We start from the raw sequence: 7,227 nt of genomic DNA on the forward strand, positions 1-7,227 counted from the left end.
AATAATGTCTTCCCCTTACTGGGATGAGAGAGATAAACAAAGGGAACACTGATGTAGACTACTCTCATGGACGGAGAACACCTTCTTCCTCTATCAATTATGGAAGAAGTGGTTACCTGGTTGCATAGCCACTATCCAGCACCTAGGCTAGTGGAAGTATGTGCACAAGCATCTAATAAGGGGGTAGGAATGTTTTTTCACTACGTCCTTGTGTCTAGGTGTAAGGGGACGAAAATGGGTAACGTTCTATTCTCGAATTAAAAGTTAAAACTGAATTTTGCTTCCCCATGAAGAAACTTTCCTTCTTTTTTTTTTTTTTTAATAAAAACGAAAGAACTTCCTTCATGTGCTGGGGAAATGATTGGAAGTCCAAATTCGAAAACAAAAGCAGTAAAAGTGCATCATGAAGTGCATAAATCAAATTTGGGGCTAATTAGTAAGAACGTACTAAAGATTCATTTTTTTTTTTCCAAAGGTCAATAGCCTATTGGCCATTACATAGTAAGCCCACATAAAGGCCAAGTGCCGATCCACTGAGGATTCAACAAGGCCTAAGACCATACTTCTTAAGTAAATTTATGCAAATCAAGCACCGATACAGTTAAAAGGAACTGATCAAATAACTAACCCTTAGGTAGATACTCCACCGAACACTCTACAAACCGCCAAGAAGTGATTCACTAGCCAATGAACAGGGTTTAGGCCTGGTCTAGCATAAATCTTGGTCAATTACAGCTAATCCGGACTAATCATGGTCAATGAGGGCTGGGCTTGGCTGAGATATCTCAGTCTAACCTCAGGTTCAGGTTTTGCTTGGTTGAGCTAAGAGGACTCAGGGTTAGGTTGACGTTATAAACAACCCGACCATGCTTCACCCCTACTTCCAGTTATCCCAAAAAACAATTCTGATTTCAATCTATAGGTATTGAAATCCACTCTCTTCCCTTTAGATTTTCATATACTTATAATTTCTTATTAATTTTGGAATAAGGCAATGTTGCCGGTGATCTTCATAGAGAATAAAAAAGTGTCAAAACAAGTTGTAGTTCTATTTTCCTATAGAATTAGATTATGATGAAAACTTTAGTCACGTTTCCTTCAACCAGAATTTTATCCAAATCTAAAAATTTTATTTTCAAGGGGGAAAGTAGAAAAAAGGAGAAGAAAAGCAAAGGAAAAAAACAGAGAAGTTTTCCTACACCCATCAAGCTACCCTTACCCTATTTCGATGAGGGTGAAGGGAAATTTCATTCTTGCGAAAATGACTTGACTAAAGAGATCTAAGTCGATCTTTCTTTATGAAATTTTCTTCCAAGTTGTGCTGGTTAGGAACCTGCCCTTCTTTCAAGTTGTCCTTCTCTTTGATGGAACATCAACTACTAGAAGATCCTCTACGTTCACATTAGCTAATTAAGACTCGGTCAAGAATGGCCGCTGCTTCCCCTTTGTAACCTTTTAAAATTTAAAACATCTCAAGAAATTAACCCAATATTGATTGATTCATAGGTTGCCCCATGTTTTAAGTTTTATTGAGGTTTATAAGGGAAATGCATGGGATTCAAGAGTCAAGAGAATCACAAGTCACAACTCACAAGATATCCACTCAGCAAAGACAATGTAGAAAAGTGAGATTCCCACTACATGAAGTAAAAAAAGTAAAAATGAAAATGAAAATCTTACCAGAAAAAAAAAAAAAAGAAAGACGGGGAGTTTTGTACTCAGCGAAGACAAAATCACATGCGTATTTGATATTCCCAGGTTGACACTGAGAGGTGGGTGAATCAGTGGTTTCAAAAATTTCCTTAATTGCAACCCAACAATAACTTCCAATTTTCAAGTTCTAGATTGGCCGGGGCAATCCCGTAATTACCAATCACGCAAACAACGACACGTCCACCTCACACCACAATGTGGTTGAGTCTACCAGACAGTGTCCCACCACTCTGCACAACACGCACTTCAAATATATGTAGAAAAATAAATGCGACAATAACACCAGATATACGTGGTTCAGCTAAAGTGCCTACTCCACGGAGGAATACCCATATAAGGTTTCGTATTTCTGTAATACTCAACTTTTTAACCTCTACAACGGTCCAGGAACTTATCCCTGCTTCAATCTGAGATGCAACTCAGACAAGGGCAACAACCCCACACCCTAGACAAGCCCCAACTTGCTAGGTTCTCAATTTTAAATCAATAAAATAAAATCCCAACTCAATACACCATTGATCTAGAGTTTCTCAACAATAAACACTAGAATATAAAAATAGGGATTTCAGATACGGGTTACCTTAGCCTGTGTAAACCCCGTTGATGATTGCTTGCTTGACATATAGAAGAACATGCTCAAACCATCAACATCTCAACCTTTTGGATCTCTCTCTCAAGGTTGCTTCTCTTCCTCTCTCTCTTTCTCTTTCTCGGTTTTGCTTCTTATAGAGAAAATTACCCGATTCTAAAACCAAAAAAAAACCCTTTTATATTGTTTGTAAACTTGAGCAGCACCCATTCACGCGGAGGATCAGTCCTATTCGGATCCAGTTATTGTTTTTCAATTAGAACTCTAAAAATAACTGTCCATGCTTTGAGAAAACGACGTCCCTTTTATTTGGTATTAAAATATTCTTCAAACTCCAATGGGATCGTAGCAACTCAGCAAACAACTCCTTCTCTACTTCAACTTCTTGACTTTTACCAAAGCTCGGACTGATCTTTAACTTGTTGTCCATGTGCGCAAGGGAGAAATTGATTTGAAAACCGAACATCTGTCCTTGTATATATTCTGTTACGTGTACAAGACGAAGTCCCACCTGTAATCAAATTTTGACATTATCTTCTCTTTTTCTCTAGGATTTCATATAAGACTTGGACTGTAGTGCATGCTGACATCATCACCATGTAATGGCTACATTCATCTAATTAAATTGTCTACCGGTTCCACTTTGAAATTGGGCTGTAGTGCATGTTGACATCATCACCATGTAATGGCTACATTGATCTAATTAAATTGAGCTCTACCGGTTCCACTTTGAAATTAAACCAATCGAATCACATCAACTCTCTTCAATTAACCGTTGAACCAATAGTTAAAATAGTTGCCAACCCGGTTCCACTTTGAAATTAAACCAATCAAACCACATCAACTCTCTTCAATTAACCATTGAACCGTTGAACCAATAGTTAAAATAGTTGCCAACCCGGTTCCACTTTGAAATTAAACCAATCGAACCACATCAACTCTCTTCAATTAACCATTGAACCGTTGAACCAATAGTTCTAAAATAGTTGCCAACAATGACAATCTTCAATCCAATTTTCAATTTCCCAACAATCTCCCCCTTTGGAATTGTTGGCAACATTATCTGGACTATGGTGTTATACTTCTCTCCCCCTTTGACAACAAGTACAAAGGGTGACTATGCTCCCCCTATGTAGAAGCTCCCCTGAATAGAATCAGCTACAGGAGTTCCCACCGCATCTCCCTATCCTATAGGGATTTGATGTCTCTGTGCTTGCTCACCTACTCCCCCTGGACATGTACCATCTATTGTGCACGTGGAGTGACAACTCCAAGTTTGGCTCTAAGGGCTTCAAAATTTTCCTTGGGAAGTGCTTTCGTGAAAATATCTACCACTTGCTCAGATGTAGGAACAAAATCCAATCTCACCTCATTTGCATTAACCTTCTCCTTTAGGAAGTGATGTCGGATGTCAATATGCTTTGTCCTCGAATGCTGTACTGGATTCTTTGAAATATTAATGGCACTCATATTATCACACTTAATAGACACTGGTTTATCATTGTGAATTCCAAAGTCTGTTACTTGTCTCTGCATCCAAATCACCTGTGTACAACTAGCTGCAGCGGCAATGTATTCAGCCTCTGCTGTAGATAAAGAAACAGATTCTTGTTTCTTGCTATGCTATGCCACTAGACTCTGCCCCAAAAAAGAATGCACCACCACTAGTGCTCTTCCTATCATCCACACTGCCAGCCCAATCTGCATCTGAGAATGCTGTGAGTGTGAAACTTCCAATCTTAGGGTACCATAAACCATACTCCATCGTACATCTAAGATATCTAAAAATCCTTTTGACTGCCACTAGATGAGTCTCTTTCGGACTAGCTTGAAATCGAGCGACCAAACACACTACTTGTAGGATATCAGGTCTTGATGCTGTCAAGTATAGCAAGCTTCCAATCATTGACCTGTAGAGAGTCTGATCTATACTAACTGATTCATCACTCGAACTCAACCTGCAACCTACTATCATAGGAGTACTTACTGGTTTGCTGTCCTCCATCATAAATTTCTTCAACATCTCCTTGATGTACTTTGCTTGTGATATGAAGATACCATTCTATTATTGGTTCACTTGCAAACCCAAAAAGTATGATAACTCTCCTAGCATAGACATCTCGAACTCTGCCATCATCCGCTCTGCAAACTGTCTACACACCTCATCATTTTGCCCTCCAAAGATGATATCATCAACATAAACCACCACTACCAGTTGACTTTTGTTCTCTGTCATAACATATAGGTTACTATCAACAATGCCCTTCCAAAGTCCCAACTGATGTAGGTAACTGTTTAGTCTAGAGTACCAAGCCCTTGGAGCTTGTTTCAAGCCGTAAAGGGCTTTCTTTAGTCTACAGACCATGTTTGGATCATTTCCAATTTGAAAACCATCTGGTTGCTCAATGTACACTTCTTCTTTAAGATTACCGTTTAAGAATGCAGACTTGACATCCATCTGATAAACCTTGAAGCTTTTATTAACTACAAATGCTAAGAACATCCGTATAGATTCCAATCTTGCAACCGACGCAAATGTTTCATCAAAGTCTATCCCCTCTACCTGAGCATAGCCTTTGCACACTAGTCTGGCTTTGTTTCTAACCACCTGACCATCTTCATTTAACTTGTTTCTAAAAACCCACTTGGTTCCAATGATGTTTTTATTGGCTGGTCTAGGAACTAACTCCCACGTGTTGTTCTTCTCTATCTGATCCAACTCTTCATTCATTGCCTTTACCCAGTTCTCATCTCTAGTTGCTTCCCCAACAGACTTGGGTTCAATTTGAGAAAGTAATGAATATGTAGCAGATTTCATCTTTCTTGTTTGCATTCCTGCTTTAGGATCTCCAATGACTTGATGTGGGGGATGCACTTTTTGCCACTTTTCAAAACTGGGTTCTCCATCTCTCTCTGTCACTGTGTCAGTCTCATGAACATCTGTATCCTCATCATCAATAGGATTTTGAACTTCCACAACTTCATCATCTACAGTTGCATCATCATAAAAGTCCTCAGGAGTCTGCTCTGTTGGTTCTATCTGTTTAGAATGGGGTACATGTTCATCAATTCTTACATCTGAACTCTCTACCACTTTGCCCAATCTTTTATTATAGCATCTGTAGGCCTTACTCTTTGAAGAATACCCCAAGAAAATCCCCTCATCTACTCTGTCATCGAATTTTCCAAGGCTGTCCTCCTTCCTTTTGATGAAGCATCTGGAACCAAATACCCTTAGATATTTAACAGTGGCTCTCCTTCCATACCATAGCTCGTATGGTGTCTTGGATTCATTTGGTCTAAAGAAACACCTGTTCTGGATGTGCACTACAGAATAAATTGCTTCTCTCCAAAACCTCCTAGCAACATTATTTTCAATCAAAATTGTTCTTTCCATCTCTTGAACGGTCCTGTTCTTTCTTTCTACAAGCCCATTTTGTTGGGGGGTATGGGCTGCAGAATGTTGAATCCTAATCCCATGCTTATGACAGAAGTTAGAAAATAAATTCCAAGTAAACTCCTTCCCTTGATCAGATCTCAAGCACTTAATTGTCCTACCAGTTTCATTCTCTACCCTCTTCTTGAAGATCTTGAAACAATCTAAGGCTTCAGTCTTGTCTTTAAGGAACATTACACACGTCATCCTGGAGTACTCGTCTATGAATAGGATAAAGTACCTCTCTCCACCAATTGCCTCTGTTCTCATGGGTCCACAGAGATCTGTATGAATCAAGTCTAATAGTTTACTTGAATAGTGCTCCTTTGACTTGTATGTGGCCCTAGTTTGCTTTCCCTTTTGACATGGTGCACAAATATGATTTGTTGGAGATTTGATCTTTGGAAGATCTCTGACTGCCTTCTTTTTTCTCAATTTAGCTAAGTTCTTGAAGCTGATATGCCCGATCCTTCTATGCCATAGCCAACATTCATCTTCCTGTCCCATCATGCATCTATCTTCATTTGCTTCTAAAAGAGTGTATAAGTTGCCTGTAGTTCTTGTCCCTTGTGCCACCATCTTTCCATTTTTTATTTTCTTGATCACACAACCCTCCTTCGTGAACAAAACCTCATTGCCATTGTCACAAATTTGACTCACACTGAGCAAGTTGTGCATCAGACCGCTAACATATAAGACATTGTTTGACTTGATCTGTCCTCTGTCCAACTTAACTATGCCTCTGCCTTCTATCTTTGCACCATCATTGTTTCCAAACTTGACAGATCCACCCTCAGTTGAATCCAGACTCAGAAACTTTCCCTTGTCACCTGTCATGTGAGTGGAGCACCCACTGTCAAGAATCCACGGTGACGGCTTGCTATGAGCTTTGAAGGCCGTTTGAACAATTAATGACTTGCTTCCTGCTTTCTTTTTCTTCTCAACCCATACTGCCTTATTTGCCACAATAATAAGTCCTCTTTGTCTCTGACCTTGTTTCCATGAAGAATTGTCATTTTGCCTTCTTTTCTCCTGCCTCTGATAAGGAAGTATGGTCTTGCAATTTTTGGCAATGTGTCCCATCTTGTGACACCTGTAACACTCTACACTTTCCTCCGACAATGGAGCAAACCTGTTCTTGCTAGTCAGTACTGTAGGCTTGGTCTGTCTTTTGCAATCTGCCACCCTGTGTCCATAATAGTTACACCTATAACAGTAACCTTTAAAGCTCTGTCTTTGCCAAGAACCTCTGTGTCTCTGATAGTCAACTGAAGTAAATCCATCATTGTAAAACATTTGTGAGCCCATCTGTTTCTCCTTGACAAACCTCATTGGAATTTCTACAGTTCCTTTGCCTTTTGTCTCCACTACTTCAGAAGATCCCTGTGCCACATATCCAAGGCCAGTCTTCATATGTAGAGGTCTTTGAAAACTTAAAATCTTATCTAACACATTTTCATTTCCTTCGTTTGATGATGAAGTATCTGCT

The sequence above is a fragment of the Macadamia integrifolia genome, chromosome 2 (genome assembly GCF_013358625.1).
Source record: "Macadamia integrifolia cultivar HAES 741 chromosome 2, SCU_Mint_v3, whole genome shotgun sequence".
Lineage (NCBI taxonomy): Eukaryota > Viridiplantae > Streptophyta > Magnoliopsida > Proteales > Proteaceae > Macadamia > Macadamia integrifolia.